The sequence below is a fragment of the Pan paniscus genome, chromosome 2 (assembly GCF_029289425.2).
Source record: "Pan paniscus chromosome 2, NHGRI_mPanPan1-v2.0_pri, whole genome shotgun sequence".
Lineage (NCBI taxonomy): Eukaryota > Metazoa > Chordata > Mammalia > Primates > Hominidae > Pan > Pan paniscus.
In genome coordinates this window covers 115,101,741-115,124,274 of record NC_085926.1, presented here as the reverse complement: position 1 = coordinate 115,124,274, position 22,534 = coordinate 115,101,741, and positions in this window count along the sequence as shown.

Here is a 22,534-nt window from a genome sequence, read left to right as displayed (position 1 = left end):
AACATTGAATCATTAGCCAATTTCTTTTTTGGTCTTTGTTTCAGGCCAAGACTGTCCTGGTCCCTAACTCAGCAGGTGGAGACAATTTCTATAAAGTCTGTCTCAGACTCTCTCATTTAGAAATTTCCATGGCACCAGAAAACAGTATCTAGAGAATCCTGAAGAACAAATGGGAGGAAACAATCTCCTCATTTCTTACTCACTTTGTGTCACTAAGACAGCGGGGTCCTTGTCTCACACAGAGGTAGTTGCACAACTCTATTTTAGAAGAAAAGCATAACTCAGTAATTTTCTCACTAGTGCTTCTAGTGTTATCTTTAATATATCCAGGACAATAAAAATAATGACATTCTGAACAATAAAGTATGAGCTTTTTTCTAAATATCTATATTACATGACTAAACAATAACATCCCTTCAGCGTCAAGATTTCAAAATATGTTCTGGCAAGAACACTAAATATATTTAAGTGTGTAGATATGTTAGAAATACAACTGGTCTTTATGGTGTATTATTTTATACTAATTTTGAATGAAAGCATGATGGGAGATAAAAACATATGAAATGTTTAAATATGTAACTAGAATTGGTTTAAAAACAAGTTTAAAGGAATTTAAATTCAGCCACTAAGATGTTCAAGCTTGATGCCTACTAACATCTGAAATGTGCTCTCAAAGACAGTTCCACTGGCAAATTTAAATCCCTTTCTCCAGTCTCAAACAAGGCTACTGAGATTCACATGTGGACTGATGTTTGATCTATATATGATTGAAAATTGGATTTTTAGGAACTCAGCTGAGAGTCATAAGCTCTTATTATCAATATCTCCTTGTTAAGTATGTAGGGCATATGTGCATTTATTTTCCAAATGAACTCTACAAGACTTTTAATAGTAAATGGCTTGAAATAATTGATATTGTTTGGTAGTCCTCATGAAAGAAAGCTAAATTCTTCCACTGAAGGATTATGATTTTGCTCACAATAATGAAAAGCAGGTAAAGTGTGAGGGTGGGGTTGAGGGAGGCTATTCCCTTATCTCTTCTTAATATTCTAGGCTTTTTTCAATGATTACACTTGCATGCATTTCATTTAATGCAAAATAAATAATACCTCTCCTTCCTCATGGACTTTTTTTTTCCATCTTAGAAAGCTCTTGTTTCTGGTTGCCATAGTAATGGTGCCACTCTGATATTTGTTTAAGTGGAACACTTTCATCTGACTGACTTGAAGACAGATACTAGAAGGGCCAGAAATAATAATTGACAACATTGCCTGCTAGCTGAAATAAAAGCCCCTGTTCTGTGGCCAAAGGAAAGTAGCTTTGATAAGAGAAATTGTCCTAATAAGAATAATGAAGAGGAACACTATCTCACTGTGAAACTTATTTTATTTTCTCTTCCAATTGTGTCTTACTTCATTATATATATTTTTTTAAGAGTAAGAAATTGTGCTGAGAGTAAATAGGCAATGTTATAAGCTGAAGTCATTTGTAGCAAAATTTGCCATTGGAATTAAGGGGACCATTGAAGATGAGGAGGGTCAGAACTTTACGAGAAAGCTCCCTTTCTCTCATAAGACAAGTGAAGCACAGGAAAGGCAGCATTTATAATGAGGTACTGCCTGCACTGTACCTTGGTTTGTAACTATAACCAACCCACTGAAATTGGTTTTGAGTTTGTGGCTGCAGTAAATACCATGAAATCTTTATTCAGAAAAAGCCAACATATTTCCAAAGGCTATACAACTTGAGGATTGCCTGATGTGCACAACTCTGGCTGGTGGTGTCATAACTAGAATCACTTTTGATAAACCTTAATAAATGAAAGTAATATCTCTCATTGTCCAGCCACATCTTACTCTAGAACATTATGAGAAGTAAGTGTTAGCAGCTAGATTATGTTCATATCTGTACTTTAGTCCGCAGATCTGCTGCTACTAATTTCACATTGGCAGAACACAGAGGTTAAAGAATGCCCTTTGGAATCAAATACACCAGAGTCTCAAACTCCACCTCTTATGTTTTGTGTGACCTTGGGCAAATGAATTAACATCACTGACCAATGTGACTAATCTAATGGTCTTAACATTGGACTTGGCTGGACATAAAGTGAATGTCCCTTTTGTAAAATGTCCTTTCAGTTTTAATAACTATGGGGAACATGATCTTGGGTTTTGGTTCATTCAAAACCTGTACTTTCTTTTTAAAATTATCAGAGTTAAATTTTTTATCTAAACAAATCTGGGGTGCTTAATGGTTTATAGAACTGGCCCAGTAGTGAGTCGAGTTCATTTTACCATTGATACTTGGATACACTTGAACAAGTCTTTTCATTTTCCTAAGCCACAATGTCTATATTGACCAAATAAAAAAGTTAGACAATGTCTCAGGCCTTTTACCTCTCTAAATTCTGTGACTCTTCTTGTACTATTCTTGGTGGCAGAATAACATGGGGTCATAGGGTCTCCCTTGTCAGTTGAAGAATAATAATCAGCTCATCCTTTGAGAGCTGGAGAGAACTGAGTTGAGGGGTTGTTGGAGGATCTGCCCATCTGGTGGTAAGCATACTGCCATAGCTCTGTGGAGTTTACCTATTTTCTGGTTCTTGGAGTTTTGTTTTAACCACTGAAAAAGAAATTTATCACTCAAACAAACATTTAAAAATGGGGTTGGGTGTTGGGATGGGGGGAACATTCTTCTAGCCATTCTTGGTCTGGTGCCAGAAACAGCTCTAATTTTCTATAAATCACATTTGAGTGTGATGGAAATGACTGATTTACAACCATCTCCTCTCCTCAGACCTTTAATTATGTCTGCATACCTTTTCATCTCTAATCTTCAGAAAAGATCATTTCTATTCATTGTTTTTAATTGTATATTTTGCATGCCTGTGTTTCCTTTAAATATAAGAAAACAAAGCATTAAAAACTTTACACTCTGGATGGCTGGAAGCTACTTGGTTTTCTGATTTTAAAATTATCAGTCTAAAGACATTCTTTACTCTTTTTCCATTCCTTCTTTGCTAATTTACTTTTCAGACACATAAAGGATTTACACAGCAATTCTTCCCTTCATCTCTTTTGCCCCTACCTTCCTCAAAGTAGGCAAGAGTATCTCGAGCACACATCCACAGTAATTATAGTCTCCAGAGATACTAGTCAAATATTTTAAGATTTTAATGTAGTAAAAGAGTAGCAGAACAATATGCAAAGAAGAAAAGCACCGTAGAGAGCTAGGAATTGACTGATGTGCAGGTGTTAACTGAAGCTGGCGAGAGAATACATGCACCTTCTTTTATACAGTACCTGGTGTTCTGAAAAGTTGCATATAAATCATATCTTTAAAAATTGATTTAGACTTTCAGTTCACCGGAATAGCATTAGAAATCTGATTGCACACTTTCTGTGCAACCCAGAGCTAAAGCGGTTATTGTGAGCCTGTTTTCCTCCTCCCGTTTCTGAAAATACACTTGATTTTACAAGTTGAGAATGAAAATCACTGAACAATTCCTAAGAAAAATAACATCCCAACTTCATATCTTCTCATTAGAAGTAAATACAGTCTAGGTCAGTGGCTTTGAAGTGATTTTGATCATGATCTACAAAAAAAAAAATAGATTCTACTTATTATCGAGATACACACATACATCTATTCATACTCAGATATAGGTTATATCTATATTTAAAAGTTTCCCAAGGTGATATTTACCTTTCTATGCATGATCTATTCTATTTTCTCCTTCTTTTCTATTGATTTTTTAAATTATTGAAACTCACTAAATTGATTTCACAACCTGCTAATATGTCACAATACATGGTTTGAAAAACACAACAATAGAGAGTAGATCAAGAAAAAGCAAGGAATAATTACAGAAATTACTGACAGAGGATGAGATTTGGAATATTAAAGCTTCAAACTAGGCAAGTCATTCAAGTAAATATAGAAAATCAAGGAGATTTTCTGATCAGAAATGAAAGAAAAGAGGATATAAGTTTCTATGAGAAATCTCTTTACATGCATCCAGTCAGTGGTCCATAGTCTGCATGCGAGCATTTGTTGAAAGATTGCATCTGCTGGTTGTGCATGTTCTGGCCTTTCCCCTGAAGCCTGGGGGACTCTGTAATGTCTTAAGGCAGTGTGTAGTAACCACATGAATTTTCTCAGTGCCAAGTCTTCCAAAGTGTAGCTAGAAAAGACAAAAAAAGAGCAGGCCCAGCTGTTGATAAAAACCAAGAGAGTGGAACTGATATGAAAGTTCTAATTAGCCTGAATCCTTGAAATTATGACAAGAAGTCAATCAGGACCTACAATGTAAGCCAGGTGAAGAAGTAGAGCCTTCAGTTTTAACATTCGTATGAACAAGTTAACCAGATCTTCATGATATAATGGGAAAGGTCTGGAGACGAAAACAAGGGAGCTTAGCTCCAGCTCTGGCACTGACGCTAAGTTGCTGAGTTACCCTAGGGTAGGTCACTGCACTTCTCTAGTCCTTACATTCCTCATCTGTTTGACTCTTAAGCTCTTATCCAGTGTAACCATTGTATGATCTTACAATCTGAGACACCAGTTCAAGTATAGAGCAAAAAGAGACTAGGCCATTCTCAGGAAAATCAAACATCAGAAACACAGGACAGGCTTGGAGACCTAAATACTCTAGGCCAAGGGAGGGGGTGGACCATAAGGGTCCAAGTAGAAGGGGGTCAAAATACAGGCAGAAATTCTAGAGCAAGAAAACTAGGTTCAAACTGACACTGTTACTGAACTACCCCTTCTGAGAATGGCACTTTTTAGTAATACTTTCTCAGGACCAGAGTCCCTGTTAGGGAGAGAACGAGACCAACCCAATAGAGACAGATCTGCAAATGGGGTATGCGTTTAGGGTGAAAGAACAGCAGGAATAAAATTCCTGTTGTTACCGTCTGACCTGGCCCAAAGAGGGTAAGATATTATCTCTTAATGACATGGCCAATTTTCTTCAAAAACTTTGAACTACCAAGTCCAAAATTTGGGCTACCAAGAAGTTTCGTACTTCAACAACCTGTGACCAGATTCTTTTAAAAAGCATTCTTTTGTGGAACACTGCATCTGCTTAAATTACAAATGTAGATTTTTGTAAGTTTATAGGCCTGCTTAAAGCATATGTAATTTGAACTATCTATAATGGAAACTAATTAAACCAACAATATGATAGAGGAGTTTATTCATTTATTTGTTTATTCAAGAAATATTAATTGAGTATCTGTGATTTTCTGGGGCACTATATTAGACCTGAGGTTAGAAAGATGAATCATATTGAGCCTCTGTCTTCAAGGATTTCATGGTCTAGTAGGGAAGATAGACGTATAAATAGATAAATTGCAATACAATGTGATAAGTGCTTTCATAGAGACAAGAAATGATTAATATAAATGAAAAGCAAATTAAGCACATTAAGCTCTTCTCAAAAGAGGGGAAATTTGTTCATGTAAAATATTATTATAAAACTGTATTATTCTTCAATTCCCTAAATGATATTTGAAGAGAATGTCTTCTCTTTTCTCTTCTAGGCCCCATTAGGTTTCATTTTTACTCCATGGGGGTGGGTGTGCACATGTAGGCACATGCACAGGTAGACTTTGTTCTGTCATTTTGCCTCTAATTCCCATAAAAGTGTCAACAATTTTTATGATTAATATAGGAACTATCATTAAAAGAAGCAAATTGTAAGACAGCAAAGTTTTCTTCCCCCCTCCCCACCCCCCACAAACCCTAGCCCTCTTTTGAGCAATTAGAACATGTTAATGGAAATAAAAAGTAGAGCAGGGAATAGAGATGTAGAAGTGAGATAGGAGAGTTCCCTGTTCCTGTTCATGGAACTTGCGACAGGGGTGTGGCCGAGTGGCTGTTTACTCGGCCATGTGCTCAAAACCCTTGTGGGAGCAGGAGCACACAGGCAAGTGGGTGCCAGGGCCGGGGCGAGCGCTTTTGAGCTTCAGCCCCACAGTAGCATCTAAGGGTGTGTTACAATTAATGCTCTTTCAGCAGTTGCTGCCCGTGGACAGCTAAATGTGAAACAGCTCAGTGGAGAGTCAGGGTGACAGACTTTTACACCCTGCCCTCTTGGTACCCGGGTCCTTGTCTGGTGTCCAGGAAGAATCAGGTCGCATGGACTGCAAGGATGGTGAATGCAGAGGTTTTATTGTGTGATGGAGGCGGCTCTCAGTGGGATGCGGAGCTGGAAGGGGATGGAGTGTGAAAATAATCTTCCCCTGGAATTCAGCTGTCCCTGGCCAAACTTCTTTCCCACCGTCCAGCTTCCTCTTCGACATTCAGACACTTCTTTTCTCTGCTTCTCTGCTGCACTACTCTGCTCCCCTGCCAGTGGATTTGGGGAGATTATGGGTGAAGGATGGGGGCATGGCGGGTCAGGGTGGTTTTGGAAAAAGCAACATCCAGGCAGGAAAACAAGGATGTGAAGTTCTCATTTAGGGCTGTAGGCCCAGGCTGGTGGGTGGGGTCTTTACCGGCGAACCGCCCTCTTCTACTCGGTATTTCCCTGCCTCCTTTCCGTATCAGAAGGAATGAAAGAAAGAATATTAATACAATGGTAGCTAATATTTATTGAGTTTTTACTATGTGCTAGATACTGCTCTAAGTCCTTTACCTGTTTTCATTCCTTAAGTCCTAATGACAACTCATGAGGTAAATCTATTATTTCCTCCTATTGATTAGAAAGCTGAGGCACACACACGGGTTAATTAACCTGCCCAAGGTCACAACACCGGGAAATGCAGAGCCACAAATTGAACCCAAGCTGCCAGACTCTGGAGTCCATAATTTGACAACTGCACTGGGCTATGTTTAAAAAATGTTCCTTCTCACATTTTTTTCTTAGAAAATTCTGAAGTGATGTTCCTATTAAATATGTATTAATAGAATGGGATACAGCTAGCAGGAGAAGGAAATGAAAGAAAAGGCACACTGTAACATCTGGCTTCCTCCTCTGTAGTTTCTGTTTTGATAAATCATGACTAAAGAATTTTTAAGAACATTAAATTTCTGCTTGATATCTATGCTTTGTTGTTGTTTAGTTTTGGGGTTTTTTTGTAGAAATCTTTCTACCTACCATCCCCACACCAAGCATAAGAGGTAAAAGATTTATACTTTTATATTCTATGAGAAAAATACAATTAATTGAGACCCTCTAGTCACCTTAAGAAAGATTACCATGTGCTTAATTGTATTTTATTCTGTTCAAGTTCATTTCCTCCATAATCACAAATATTAATTAAACCATTGCATTGTTCCCTCTTTATGTATGAGGAAAACTAAGGCACCGGGCAGTTAGCCTCCCATCATACGGAGATTGTTGTCAGTTTGAAGTGAAAGGAGAATGAAATAGATGGATCCTGACTAATACCTGATTGCTCTAGTTCAAGAAATAGTTCTTCCCTTTAGCTTGCAGTTAAGGAATTAGGACTTGGGAATTAGGACTTGGGAATTAAGAAACCTGAACATATGCACGCATCTGAGATCCTTTTGCATGCACCCCTGTCATGTTACTGGATTTTTCTGATAAATATGCAGCTCTCTCTGCCTGGGTTCTTCTGCTCTTGGCCTCTTATCCAGATGTTAGAATATTTATGCCCTGACTCCCAGGCACTGATGTTTTCTTGGTCATTAGTTTCTAGCAGCTGCCTGAAAACCATGATGCCACTGTGTGCTATGGTTTGACCCTGACAGGTATTGTTTTTTAATACTGAAAAATGCCTTAGAAATCATCCAGTCACTTCTGCCTCTATTTGATCAAGGGAAAAGCTGAAGTCAGAGAATCTGCCTCCTCGAGTGGATCTCTTTACCTAGTTCTCCCCAAGTGCTAATAGTAATTACAGGAAAACTACAGGCAGACCATCGGGAGGTGTCTGGGCTACCCCCTTTCCCCTTGCATCTTCTTCTAATACCAAATGTCATGAGGGTGTTTCCTACCTTGAAAGTCCTGCTAATGATAACATCCTACTAGGTAATGGCAATTCCAAGAATTTTAGAACACCTGGAACCAAGAAAACAAGAGCAAGGCAGGCAAATGTGTGTGTGTGTATACATACACACACATAAATATAACATGTATTTTATACAGAGCACATAAATATAGTTTATACATAAATATGAAAAGATATTATACAAATATTATGTGTACCCTGTTAAGCATCGAGTGTGTGGGTATACATACAGAACAGGGCTAAATAAACAGGATTGGTCTTCCTAGACTAAATAATTGCTAAAGCTAACAGACAGCTGTTGGTAACTACTCTCCCAGCTGTCACAGCCATAAAACACACAAGGCATCATTGCATTAACCTTTGCACTTCAAGCAAATGAATTATAGCTTAGACTTCTCAGACATTCCATTAGGCCTACGTGCTAATGAGTTAGACTCATTCTGCTTCAACTCCTAGATCTGTGGATCCAGCTCTAATGTCCAGTCGACAAAGAGGCTCATCCTAGCTCCTATCTCCTTTAAGGTGGTGGCTTCAAAACAATAGTAATGCTTATCAAGGTATATTTCAATTATAGTTGCAAGTCACTTCCTAGAAACTGTCTTTTCACCAGTTTAAGCCTAGCATATATTTGACAATGTTGCTAGCAGCCTACACTGTAGTTATGTCTTTATGCATGGTATCCTTCAATAAGACTAATTTTAATATCATAAATTAGCTGAGAATAATTGTTCCATTTCTTTACTACCCTTATTATCTGCATAGGTTTTGTCTATTTTAGAGCTGAATTTCAACCAAAGGAATGAAAAAGCCTAATAGTAAATATTAGATATTTCTATAAATAAGTCACTTACCGATTTACTTGGGTTTAATGTGATTCTTGTTTGCTATGTTTTACACAAATTTAGCAGATGTTAATGCTTTAGATTCCATTTCCCAGCCACCCACATGAGTTGCAGTTAAACAAATGAAGTTTATTTCAACAGTCTGAATTGTTTATATCCAGAGATTCATCCTAACTAATTCAACAGTTTAATTTACAAGACAATAGATTATTCTCTCCAAATAAGGGATTGCTATATGCTGAGTTGGCACAACACTCACAACATCCTAACCATGTCACCTGGAGTATAGATCCATTCCGAATGTGCTTGTTGCTACCACAGTCAACCATCATGTTACCTAGGCAACTTGGGATGCTCTGCTTTCAAAGAAAACAAGAACACTTTAAAAGGAAAATGAGACAGTTTTTTAAAATTTAGTTTGGAGACTCTTTTTATCTGAATAGCCATACCTTTGAGAGATCTTCCTGAAAAGCGGCCTGTTGTTAGCTGATGTGACCACGTTATTGAGTACTAAATCTATATTTCTAGAGGGGTGTGTGTGTGTCTATATTTTGGATTTCTAAAAGTAATCATTCAGACACTATGATTTATCTGTTTGTGTATAATTTTAATCTTCTTCCCTGGTTGTTTAAAACTCAATTTTTTTTAACTTAGTGAAAACCAAATTTAGTTATGTAAAATATGTTTTTCTTCAATTCTGAGACTTACATACTGCAAACTTTTCAAGAAAAAGTTAATTTAGTTTTGGAAGGAATGCTTTCTCTAATGAGGGCTGTGTTCATTACACGGGAAGCTTCTAGGAAAAAGAAAAAAAAGATTTGAAAGCAAAAGAAAATATTTTATATTTGTTTTGTTTTGTTTAGACATTTAAAAAATATGTTTAATAGAAAACATTTTTGTGGATGAGTTTTTATTACAAAACATTGCACTACCCTTTTGTAGAAATAAAAAAGGTGACAAAGGTACGTTTCAGCTGTGAGAGATTTTCCCTTTGTTGGAATCTGTAAAACACATTATAATCACGTTGCTGCATCTAGCTACTTTCTATGGAGAACTGGTGTCAAAAAGGGTCAAAAAGTGCAGCAAGGGCTTCCCTTTCTTCCATCCTTTAGGGGCCGTATTTCTATTAAAAATTTTGAAATTGTTAGAATTTTTTAAAAATCTCAGGCAAAATACATTATTGGCGTTTTTTGAGGCTATGTTCAACTTTGACCACTAGGACTTTTCTGTGTAAGCTTCCCTCATCTCAGCTCTCTTTTTCTGGTTATTTATTAACACTATTTGGTGTGAGACTAACTTCTTTAGTGATACAGTCCCAATCGTCTTTCCCTCTACCCCAGGCAGAGACAGACACTTCCTCTCCTCGGCTCCCAGGGCACCTTTTCTCTCCCCTGCTATATCACTTCACCATTTGTGTTGTTTCTGATTTAATGCTCATCTGTCTCTCCAGACTCTGTGCATATTGAGGAATGGCTTTTTTGCCTTTGTATCCACATGCTTATAGTGGTACATAACAGGCTGTCAAATTGAGAGTTCCAATATGTGTTTGACGAATAAATGAAAAAAGTTAATGATTTCATATGTTAGGACCACTTTGAATTCTAATTCTGTCATCCATTCAGTTTGGTGTTACCTACAGATTTCAAAAGCATTCTTTCTTTGTTTACATTCAGCCCATTGATACGTAGAGACGTAGACATGGACATTGATGTATATATACATATACATATGTCTGTATCGATATAGACATAGATGTTCTATGGCACATCTTGGAAAACATACCTTCAGTGTGTATTTCACCATTAAGCAATGTAATTTTTTAGGGGGAGAAAGGTGTTAAATGTTTCAATTAATTTGACATCTATGAGTCATGAGTGACAGTGAACTAGTATCCAGACTATAATCTCTTTGTATTTCCTGTATACTTTATCACATGATTGAGTGAAAAAAAAGATAAAAAATATCTAAAGACTTCAGATTTGCTGCTTTATGGAAAACAAAAATAAGTTTAGTTGCATCACTAGAAATAAATTCTTAATAAACTCACATAACCAATCTATCTTCCAGTTCATTTTAGAATTTGGCTAGAAATCATCATTAAGTTCGCTGATCCTTAATTTTTCCCATTTCTTAAAATTGAGATTTTTGTCCCACTTTAATCTCTATGATTTAGTGCCCATTCTTCTCCATTCTTGCAATAAAGTCTTTCTGGACCTGGAAATTTGAAGACATTTAAATTGCCCAGATAATAATTTACTACCAACTCATCTGCCAGAACTTTAATTTGTTTTTACAATGTTTATTCTACCCTTTCTACTGGGAAGATTTAGTTTCTTACTAGCGAAAATGGATGAAACCCAGGAGTTAAAAATCTTGGCTTCCCTTTTTCTTTTGTTGCTGGGTCACTATCTTCGCTAAGCTACAAGATTTTCTGAATAAACCTTAAAAATATAAGCCCTATTTCTTATTGATTTCAGGACATTTTACCAACCTGAAACTTCTTGCCTTAAGCTTTCTTGACACTATGTTTACATGTTCAAAGCACATATGATATCTGTCTTCATGTCTTTCTTTTCATCTTTTATTGCATGACTTTAAAAATATGATCAAGAGAGTTTCATGTGAATTGCATTAATCATACTCTTTTCTGGAAATAATGATTCAAAGTTCATTTCTACAATTTCTCATCTTCGTTGGCTCCAATTATTTAAAACAATTATGATTTTTGGGTGAATGGAATACTCTATGCTAAATATCCTATACAAGATTAACTTTCTTGGGAACTTAGTTTGCGTGTGAGTACAGCTTTACCTCTGATAGAAACATGGGGGCAGTTATTCAGGATGCTCCCTTTTTAGGTTCCTCAATTTTTAATGAATGTTAATGTGTCTCTCAACTGTCCTACTTGTTACACCCTATACAACCTCACACATATGTAGGAACAGAAAAAACTTCCCCTCCTTTAATGGAATGTAAGTTCAAACTCATTGTCCCTGGATAGCTTTAGAGGTTCAACAGAGAGAAGTAATCATTTCACAATGGATCAAACTACAGAATATTTCTGTAACTGATTTTTATTTTGATATAATATCAGGTCCTATAAGGGACATCGCAAGACAGGAAACATTCTTATAAAATTGATCGTTTCACCTATTCTTTGTACATATATTGTTGAGATTGTTGTCATAGTTGTATGTCCCCACTATAAATGACTTTTGTATTATGTATCTGGATGAGCTACGATTTTCCTGAAAGTCTTGTAACTAATCCTGCTTTCCCCTTAAAGAAAATGAAAATAAAAATTTGTGACTTCTTCTGTAAAGTATGTTATATAGGAATTCATGCCACGCATTTTGGTATTAACTTCACTTTGGGCTTGTAGTCACCCTTACTTGCTATGTCTGTATCTTTGCAAATCACCACAAATTCTTTTTGTAATGAGGAAAGTTATAAAATAAATTTAAAAAAATGAAACAAAGTGAAATAAAATTTCTTTGCATTCTTTTCTTCTTCAATTACAAAATCACAATGGCACTTTCTCCTAAAATTTCCATTTTTTTCCAGCCGAATTCAGTTTCTTGTTGGTCACAATAAAACCATCATATACAGCTTTTGTGAATTCAGTGAGCAGATGGAATATTCTCATGTCTGTTCTAAGAACTACCTTATTTATTTATTTACTCACTTATATATGTATGTATTTATTTATTTTTAGATTGAGTCTCACTCTGTCGCCCAGACTGGAGTGCAGTGGTGCGATCTCGGCTCACCGCAAACTCCACCTCCTGGGTTCAAATGATTCTCCTGCCTCAGCCTCCCAAGTAGCTGGGATTACAGGCATGCACCACCATGTCTGGCTAGTTTTTGTATTTTTAGTAGAGATGGGGTCTCATCTCAAACTCCTGACCTCAGGTGATCCGTCCCCATCAGCCTCCCAAAGTGCTGGAATTACAGATGTGAGCCACTGCACCCAGCCTAAGCCGCTGCACCTGGCCTAAGAACTACCTTATTAACCCATAAAGATGCCTAATGGGCATTAAGATCAAATGCATTAGAGCACTTTCTACACTTGTCCTTCCTCTATCTTCATCAGCTCTTGTAAAGAATTTATTTGATATTCCACTTTTGGTACAATGAGATTTTCCACAGAAGTACATACAGGTAATTGCAATTTTGTATCGTTGTTCTATTTTGCCTTTGTCCTATAATCTCTGTTAGAAAAACATCTATTATATTCTCATATCTGTAGTATCCCCATAACAATATTGCTTCTGTTTGTTTTGCTTTCATATATTTCCTTCAACTAATTATGTCATGTGGGTTAATTATAAAACTAGAAAAATAAAACTATGTATTTATATGAAATACACATTTTTGTTAGATTTTCTTAATGTTGACTTTGGAGACAAGGCTAAAAATTATACACACAGAGTATATTCTATGAGGCATGTTAAATAAGCACAACATTTAAATTAGCTTTTTCAATAGTCCAATGGCTTGTCAGTTTTATAATAGTCAGATATTAGATTTAGCTGATCTAATTTATCTCACTAAAATTAGGCAATTACTTTTTTTCTATAAGGTCCAAACTCTTTATTTTCTCTTTTAGAGGAATTTAGTAGCAATATTTGATCTTGGTGACTTGTACTAGATACAATTTCTATTCTCGTTTACTTTCTGCTTCAAGACAGTCCCCAGTTCAGCACTTCTTTAAGGATCCTCTGAATTCCTTCAGTTTGAGCAGGAAGCAAAGAAAAGAGCTAGGGAGAAGAACAGAGAAAAGGGAGAAAATCAAAGAAGTATGTCCTCTGACACACGAATAATCTTGATGTCCTTGCCTGTTCATAAAGCAACTTGGAAGACAGTTCCCAAAAGGAAGCCCCGAAATGCTTTGTGCTCTGTGGAAACATTGTGGGGCCACCCAAAGAGACTGAGAAACAGCCATCATTTGGGAGAAAATGACTTCATAAACATACAATTTAATGTACATGAGTATAAAATGCATCTGTGTCATTATTTTTTTAGTCATCTCACAGTCAAACTTTTGCAACTTGGCTGGAAAAGGATAAAGCCAGGTTCTACTAATTGCTACTTCTATTGTTGTAAAGCAACAGGCAAAATGTGTGGCTGAAATGGGGAAGGCCTTTGATTTGGGGGTTTCAAGATCAGACTTAGCACCAGTGCCTTTGAGTTTGGACATTCAACCTAAACCTTTCAGGTTTTTTGACATTGTGAAGTAACAATCTTATGAGAAATCAAAGGATAAAAAATTCAGTGCAAGTGAAGGTTGGCTCTCATGCATTTTAAAGGCAAGTTTGACTTGAATATATTAGGGTGCAAGGTGAAGCTGCTAGTGTGGTAAGATGGCTACTCGAGAAATAAAAAAGAGACATTCTGTTTCCAAATCCAGGAGGATAACAACCACTTGATCTCTGATATTTAAACCTACTGCAGGGAAATTTATAGTGAAAAAAGAGGACAATAACAAAATATGAATCTGAATTATTTTATCTAAATGACACAAGTGGTCCAAATTCTCCTCAAAATTGTCGCAATATCTTCAGAAATGTTTTCCTCAATGTTATTAATTTAATGGAGATGGTTTCTTTATTTCTTAATTTGTTGACATAAAAATAATGCAGAAATTTTAAGAACGATTAGAAGTTAATGCCTATGTATCTCCCGTATCATTTTAACTATATTTGTTTATGGTTTATTAAAGTGCTGACCTGTACAATTTAATTTGAACAACAACTTTATGGACCCTTTGTTGAACTTTGCATTTGCCTACACTAAAATAGACATTTGGTGTAGCATGTGCATTACAAAGAAAGCCTGCTAGATCAGTCCTGGAATTTTTCCTATCAGATGTCACTAATTTGTGTTGCCTATGAAAGGTTTTAACTTTGTTGTTGAGATACAGTTTCTAGGATGCCTACCACTGCTGTTTAAAGAAATTATGTTCTATCTAGTGCAGTCCCTGTAGTTAATAAAGCATGATTGGATCCGTAGTGATGAAGAGCATATAAATAATGCAATATACTATTAAATTCTACATCTCATGTTGATACAAGGTCAAAGTTGAGAAATTAAGCACTCAGAAGCCCAAAAAACTCTAGTATTATAAGCTCCGAGAGAAAATGCACTATGCATTTTAAAAATAAATGCTATATATTATGATAAGCCTTTACCAGGAAAGGAAAGGAAAGGAGTATGCAAAATATGAGTTTATACGTGTAAGAGTCTAGAAAATAGGGAATCACCATATTAATAGCTTTGAAAAAAGTGTTTTGGCACGCTAAATGCTCAGTTTTAATGCTGCTTGAATCTACTATTCACTATTTTTATTATTCCTCTTAGATTAAGTCAGTGTGCAATTGCAAAGGAAATATAAAAAGGATAGCATTACAAGGTCACATAACAGAAAACACATTTTATTATACCCTCTCCAAAATTAATTCAGGACATATTTCTCACCAGCCATCATGATTTGGGGACAGTCTTCAATTAATGGGAATCATCACACTATATAACAGATATTATACATATATATGTATACATATTACAGATGTTCTTGCTTTATTCCTTAAATATGTTAAACTCTCTGAGAGAAGAGCCTATCTATCTCTGTATCCCAACACCTCATCTTAACCCCTAATCAGTTCTTGGCACAAACCAGCAGTTAGCACGTGGTTTTTGGATTGAGGAACAAATACATCAATGTGTGGATAAAGGGTGAAAGTCTGGACTTTACAAGATGTGATGCTCTGGGCAGTACTCTAAATTTAAAACACTTGTAGATGGTGTGGAATTTTCAGATGCTAAAAATATCCACCTCAAGTTATGATTTAAATATAATTTAAGAAAAAGAGTACATTTTCACCATCTCTTTGTGTAGCTGCCTTCCCATGAAACGGACAATTCTTAATCTCCTGATTTTTAGGGGAAACCTTCCTTCCTGACCATGATAATTAGTCTGGATCTTGTCCAGCTTCATTCTGTATGCTGGAGAGGGATGAGCAAATGCATGATGCACTCAGGTGCTGTTGTACCATGTTTTGTTTTGTTTCCAGTGCACGTATGGTCAATGCCTTTTGTTCTGTTTATACAAAACTCCATGAGGAAGCACAGCATTTCATAGGTCTCTTGGCTCTGGCAGCATTTTCAGCCATTACCTTCAGTGAATAATGCACTCATAGTTTCCGGATTGTTAATGATAGCTTGGAGCCCATAATCTTGTAGTGTGGATTATTTCCCCCAAAACATATTACCTTACATTTGCTCTCACTGAATGGAGTTCATATGCTGATATGCCACTTTCATGCCCACTTACCTGGACTCATAGGAGTCTTCCTGAATGCTAACCCTGTTGCCTCAGCATTTTCTCACCCAATAGGGCTTATCATCATGTGAGAAGGTGGAGATTTCACTGCAAATAAGCCCTTTAACTTTTTTTTTTAAAATGCTGTAAGTAATACTGGTTTCAGCATGGATACCTTGAATGGTGGGGGCAGGGGTGATAGAAAGGATGTGTGGCACAATTTTGAGTCTTCTAGATTCAGAGGATGTAATTTTTTTGTCTTTGTCCTCCCCATCTCTCAGAACCAACAGGCATTCACTTCTTCAGGTGCTTCTGCCTGCCTTTTTAAGTCTGTGGGCTCTAGGCGGCTTACACTCACATTAGCCCACTTCTGTCAGAGGACAGATACGTGCCTCTGATTGCAGAGACTTGTAACTGGTTCATCTTTTTGATTGGATTTTGAACTCTGCTTAAAGTGTGATATTAAGAAAAGAGACTTGACTACAGCATCAAATAGTTATGTAGATCCTGACTGTCACTCTCTGCACACAAGTGAGTAATTTGAGTTTCTTTCGCCATCTGCAAAGTGGAGATTCTAGTATCTATGACATAAGGCTGTAAGAAGAGACAATGAAAAAGAAAATCACGAATTACATGTGTATTATTTTGTATCCTGGTCCTCAGGATATTTTATTTCCTTTTTTGATAGCTGCCCATCCTTTCACCAGGACGTCATTATTTTCCCCCTTCTGCCTTAATAGAGGTCTGCTCTTCTTTATTCTGCCTGTCTGATCTCTTAGTCTCTGCTTTCCTGATTCTATTGCCTGCCAGATAATTCCTGTCTAGTGTAGCTAATCTCTGACTAAACAATTCCTTTATTCAGTCACTTTTTTAAAGAAAGCACCCTCACAAACCAGTTTTAGAAATTCTCTGATTCTCGATAAATCACATGCTTGCCCATTTTTTTCCACAGCTTACATATCAATTACTGGAGCATAATTTCCCCTTACATTATGAATAGCAAATATTGAGCAGAACAGCCCTGCCCAGTTGCAGAAGCCTGGGGAATGCAACACAGCAAAGACCTTTGAAATGTTTCCTATATAGAGATTTAAGAAAGCTCTGGTTTGGGCTGGAGTGTTCCCTGTAATGACCAGAGTTGGAAATAATTTGAAGAGAAAATTGATGTTTTAGCAGAGGAGAGGAGTTATAAACCAAAGATCTGTGCCAAAAAAACAAACTATATTTAGAATAATGTCTAGTGAGCAGTGCAGAGATAGGGATGCCAGGTACGAGTTGGAACACAAAGTGAGACAAAGTGATAGGGTTAAATCTAGGATATTAGGGGGACCACTTTTAGTGGTTGCATCCAATTTTATAGTACAAAGGAAGTCATTGCTGTCAAAGGAGCAGCATAAACTGAGGCACAGCACTCAACATCTAGATCTAGAATGTATATAGTATACTTGAGGAGGTTGGAAACCAGAAAAAATACAGAATGGTATCTTATTGAAGATCTGTGGATTCTTTGTACGTTGGCTAAAATTTTCAAACAAAATTATCTCAAGATAATAAATAAGTCTTAGTTTGAGTTCCTCCCAAATCAGTGAGAAAAGCATTCAGATGCAAGCCAATAAAGGGTGCATTAATAAAATCCTAAGCACTGTGAGCAATGGTGGCCCAATCTTGCTGGGTACTCTCTGAAAGACTATGTAGAATATACCTCAGAATTTTCCTGCCACGAGACAAGAAAGTGAAGTATTTATCCACAAACTCATATCTTTCCTTGGTTGAGGGTTACTCCTGGAAGCATTAGCTTCCCTGCACTGTCATTCTGCTCCTTGTACAAGAAGAGCATTCCTATGGCCAGGAAAGAGAGGCAGAGAACACAGGTGCTTGATGTCAGGAAACTGGTCATGGAAGCCACTAACGTCTTGCAAGGTAGGCTAAGGAGCTATGTATGAGTGGGGTGACTACAGTGTCTGCTACAAAAGGAAAGTATAATGATTTTCATATAACCAGGCAAATACACCAAGGGGTTGTGTTCAAGGCCACATCAAAATATGGTTTTGTCCTACTTTGGTCAGTCAGATCCAGGTCCTGTGGAGGAATTATGTTAGTCTGTTTCTGTCTTCTCCACTGAAATAAACATGCTGCCAGGACAGGAAAGAGTGGGGTGTTTTTGTTTTGCCTCATCTACCACCTAGCATAGTGCTTTGCTGAAACAAAATGATCTGAATTAAATTCTAGTGAAATTAGAAAGCAACTGCTTCATAAGATCCCCTTTTTCCTCAAAAATCAGAGCATTGGCTCATGGCAACCTGCTTCCTTATGTGTATTTTCTTAATGCCTCCAATCCTAGTGGAGCTAAATACACTGAATTAGCAATTACTGTAGAGCACATTTAGCAGACTTAGAAGCCTCTTTGCCCACCATTGGAATGCAGCCACCGGGATACAGCACAACAGCTGTTCAGCAGCTACAGTAACACAACATAAAAATTTATGATGAATAACCCAACTGGCATGTATCTCCCATATAACAGGTTGCATATTTGCAATCTCAGAGTCTCTTCTAGACCACTTTGGAACTTCTAGTATAGAGAAAACATGATAATATTCTTAAAGTAATTATTTTCTAGGAAAATAAAAGCAGTTCATAATGTCCTTCAATCTTGCCCATTAGAACCAGAGGTGAAAGTGACAGGCCACAAAAGGCCTACATCTTTATTATGAAACTTAATGCCCAATGAAGCAAAAGCCTGTGTCTTTGGAAGAATGTACTGTATGTTGTATGTGGTGATAGTGGTGGTATCCCAGACACGTAGGTAGCTATTCAGAGTTTACAAAGCTCTTGGATAATGCCACTTAAACCTAAAAACATATCCATTTAACTGGTTAGAAAATAAAGATCTAAAGAAGAAAAACAATAGGCCCAGAAACACAAAATAGCAAGGAGAGTGTACCCTCCAACCATGTTAGTTGCTTTTGCATCCTATGCCTTTTCCGCCACACCACCAGATGTAGCAAGACGAGGGGTTGTGGAGGGTGTGTTAGTTGTCCAAATGAAGTATAACCCTACCACTTTCTTTTAAAGGGCTCTATACATTGTAAATTGAGAGTCCCATGGACTCAAAAGAACACGAAACAGGCATCAGGAGACCATTACTCCAGCCTTGGCACTTCTGCTTACTGCTGTATGATCTTGGATTAGTTATTTTACATATGAGTCTCAGGTTCCTCTCTTTAAAATTGTAAATTTTAATTGCTTGCTGATAATTTCCTATACTATTATAACAAAAATCCCACATATTTATGCTGTATAAATTCTAAAGTGCCATACAAAAGGAAGGTGACCAGCATTTATTGAAGACTCGACAACACTCAGAGTTCTTTGCACATTTTGTTTCTATTTCTTTCTCACATTGTCAGGTGTATATCATCAATCTCATTTTTTATTTCTGGGGGAGGGTGTTGCAGCTCAGTGAGTTTCAGTTTCTTACCAGAGATCACACACCTTCTAAGTGGGAACAGAATCTAAACTCAGTTCTGTGTGACTTTGAGTCCTGTCTTGTTTCCAATGCATCTGAAGCAACTGAATCTATACTAACACAGAGCATTATGGAGGGTAGAATGCCTAAAAATGTTCAGAAAATCAAGGGCCCCACCTCTGACACAGGTTGGCCAGCTTAAGCTATGGGAAACACTAACAGATCTGCTACTTCCACCAGTTCTTGGTCTTCCCTTCTTCTTCCTCATTCTCTTGTCCCAGTAGCAATATGCTTTATCTCACTATGACTGCTGATGGAGTCCCTGTATTAGGCATTGGGAAAAAAACTGTTCCTGCCCACAAGGAGGAGGAGCAACAAGCAAACAGACAAATACAATACAGTGTGCTCATGCACTTCCAGGGAGGTGAGCTCCGGAAAGTGCTGAGGGAGAGAGCCCAGAGACTTGCAGAACTACTCTTTTCCCTACCAATGAAAAGAATCTGCTAACCTTAATTTATAAATAGATGCAAATGTATGAATGATAAGGTCTGAAATGGTAACTTTCATTAGGAGTACTTCCAGAGTTTATATTGAGAACATTTAGCAACAAAAGTGAATTGAGTACCAACCAATCAAAACAGAGATAGTTACAGCCCAGAGTCCTGGAGGCCTCCCCTCTGCTGTGTCTAAGTTTAGTTTAGCTGCTGGAGCACAGTGAGGTCCAGGAGGCCCCAGGGGAGGAGCTGTGGTAGTCAAAGAAGACAAATGAGGATGGGGCATAGGCCCTAGGGGGCTCAAGGCAGCAGTTATTGGTCAGTTGATGCAGAAATATTTCAGTATTTCCACAATGAATAGATCCCTGTAGTACCTGTTGAATACCAGTTGTTATTTGCTTTTAGAGGCCACTTGTATATTTGCCTTAAGCCTTCCTGAGATTTGTCTTAAGCTCTCCCGTAATATCTCGGGCAACTTCAGGCCACAGAAAGAGGTGCCCAGTAATCGCTCTGTGAGCACAGCTACCTGCTTTATGAGTGGATAATATCACATACCCATAGACTTTGAGAGATAATTTAGAAGATTGTTCTATGTTAAGAATTAATCCAGGGAGAAGACTTGCAGTTTGCAGAATCTCTTTGTTTTACTTTAGAGAAATAACCGCAACAGGGTTAAAACTCTTTTATGCTCTAGATTTGACAAAATACTTCCATATATACAATGCCATTGCTTTTCACTACAGTATTATGAACTGAGCAAGGCTGCTATTATTATTTCCATTTCACAGATGAGGAAACAGAGGCACAGGAAGGATAACTAACAGAGACATACAGTAAGCAAATGACAAAACTCAGTGACTACTGAAGATGTAAAATATGAGCATCGGTGTCTGACTACCTGGAGTCGAGATATGGCTTCGACTCTTCATTGGCTGGATGACCTCAAATGAATTATATTTTAATCATGGTAGTGTTGGTTTCCTCTTTTGTAAAATAGGGACAATATCAGTATCTAATTCTTAGGCTTGTCTTGAGGATTAAATGAGGCAATGTTTTAAATGACATGGTGCTTAGCACATAGTAAGCACTCATTAAATAATGACCATTTTTACTAGAAAACCAGTCTTCTGACCCCTAATTGAATGTCCTCTGTGTTATTACAACTTATTATTACCATCATTTTCACATCTAATAACACGATCAAAAACTCAACCCCACTTTATGGAATCAAAACAGAACCTGAATAATTTGAAATACCAACTGTTGCTGGTATAGTCTTTTGGTACTAAGTGTTGTGTGATAATATTTACATATTTTAGTGCCAATGGAAAAATACTAAGGAAAACAAACACATATGAGCAAATAAAAAGATTTCATGTTGATATGCTGTAATACACGAATCTCTTCATTCTACAGTATATTAAAACTCACCAGAGAATTTGAAGCTCCTTATCACAGTAGGATATTGGTTAATTCTACAGCCAAAATATTAGGGCTAGTAAAGTTATAAAGAATGGCAGTGCACTTATCACGTGGAGATAGATTTATTTTCTCAAATCTTCTTTGTGCAATAAGCCATTCTATCCAATTTTTGCATCAAGTTTTCCAAGCTGTCAACCCGTGGACTTTAACTCTTCACCACTTGTTTTAGAAGTAGGGGGTACATAGGACAAAAAGATTGGTTTTAATAGTCTTCTGAACCTAATAAGATCTTTATATATCTTTAGAAGGCTCACATTTCATGGTCTGGGGTCGGGGGAGGGAATATTTCACTCGAAAGCCTTCTATGAGATGACTGAAAAAATCGCCAAAACAATTCAAGAATGGTTTGGATGACAGAGCATGGGTTAAAATAAGAATGTAATTCTCATATTTGATTTTATTTGAGGCATTCTCTTCTTTGCCCCTTGAATCAGTAAGCATTTTGTTTTGCTCTGAATTTTAAAATGCATACATTTCTTTGGACACTGTGAATTCTTCCTGAATTTATAAGACACAAAGCTGTTGGTCGCTGCTACTGAAAATTCACTAGCATTCTGAGTTCCGGCACTGTTCATTGGATGAGAACTGTTTTCAAAGATGTAACTTCTCCACCTCTGTTCTCAGGAACTTTGCAAATCTGGATTTCCTGGCCTACCACAACCACACCTGTGACTCATTAGCTAAGTTTATCAATATCATAAGCCCAGATATACAACCTAATTGTTCCCTGGTGTGCAAAAATGCCGGGCTGCTACAAATCTCAGTAGGTGGCATTATATGAAATTACTCCCTACAGCAGAAAATTTCTCTCTTAAGCATTTCTGGATTTCCAAAAGTGTGGAATCCCCTCCGCCTCTTTTTCAGGGGGAGGATGCGTGAGCCAAGTGAAATTTTGCGGAAGTATTGCTTCTTTACCATTGTTAGATCTGGTCCTCACTCCTAAGAAAAGT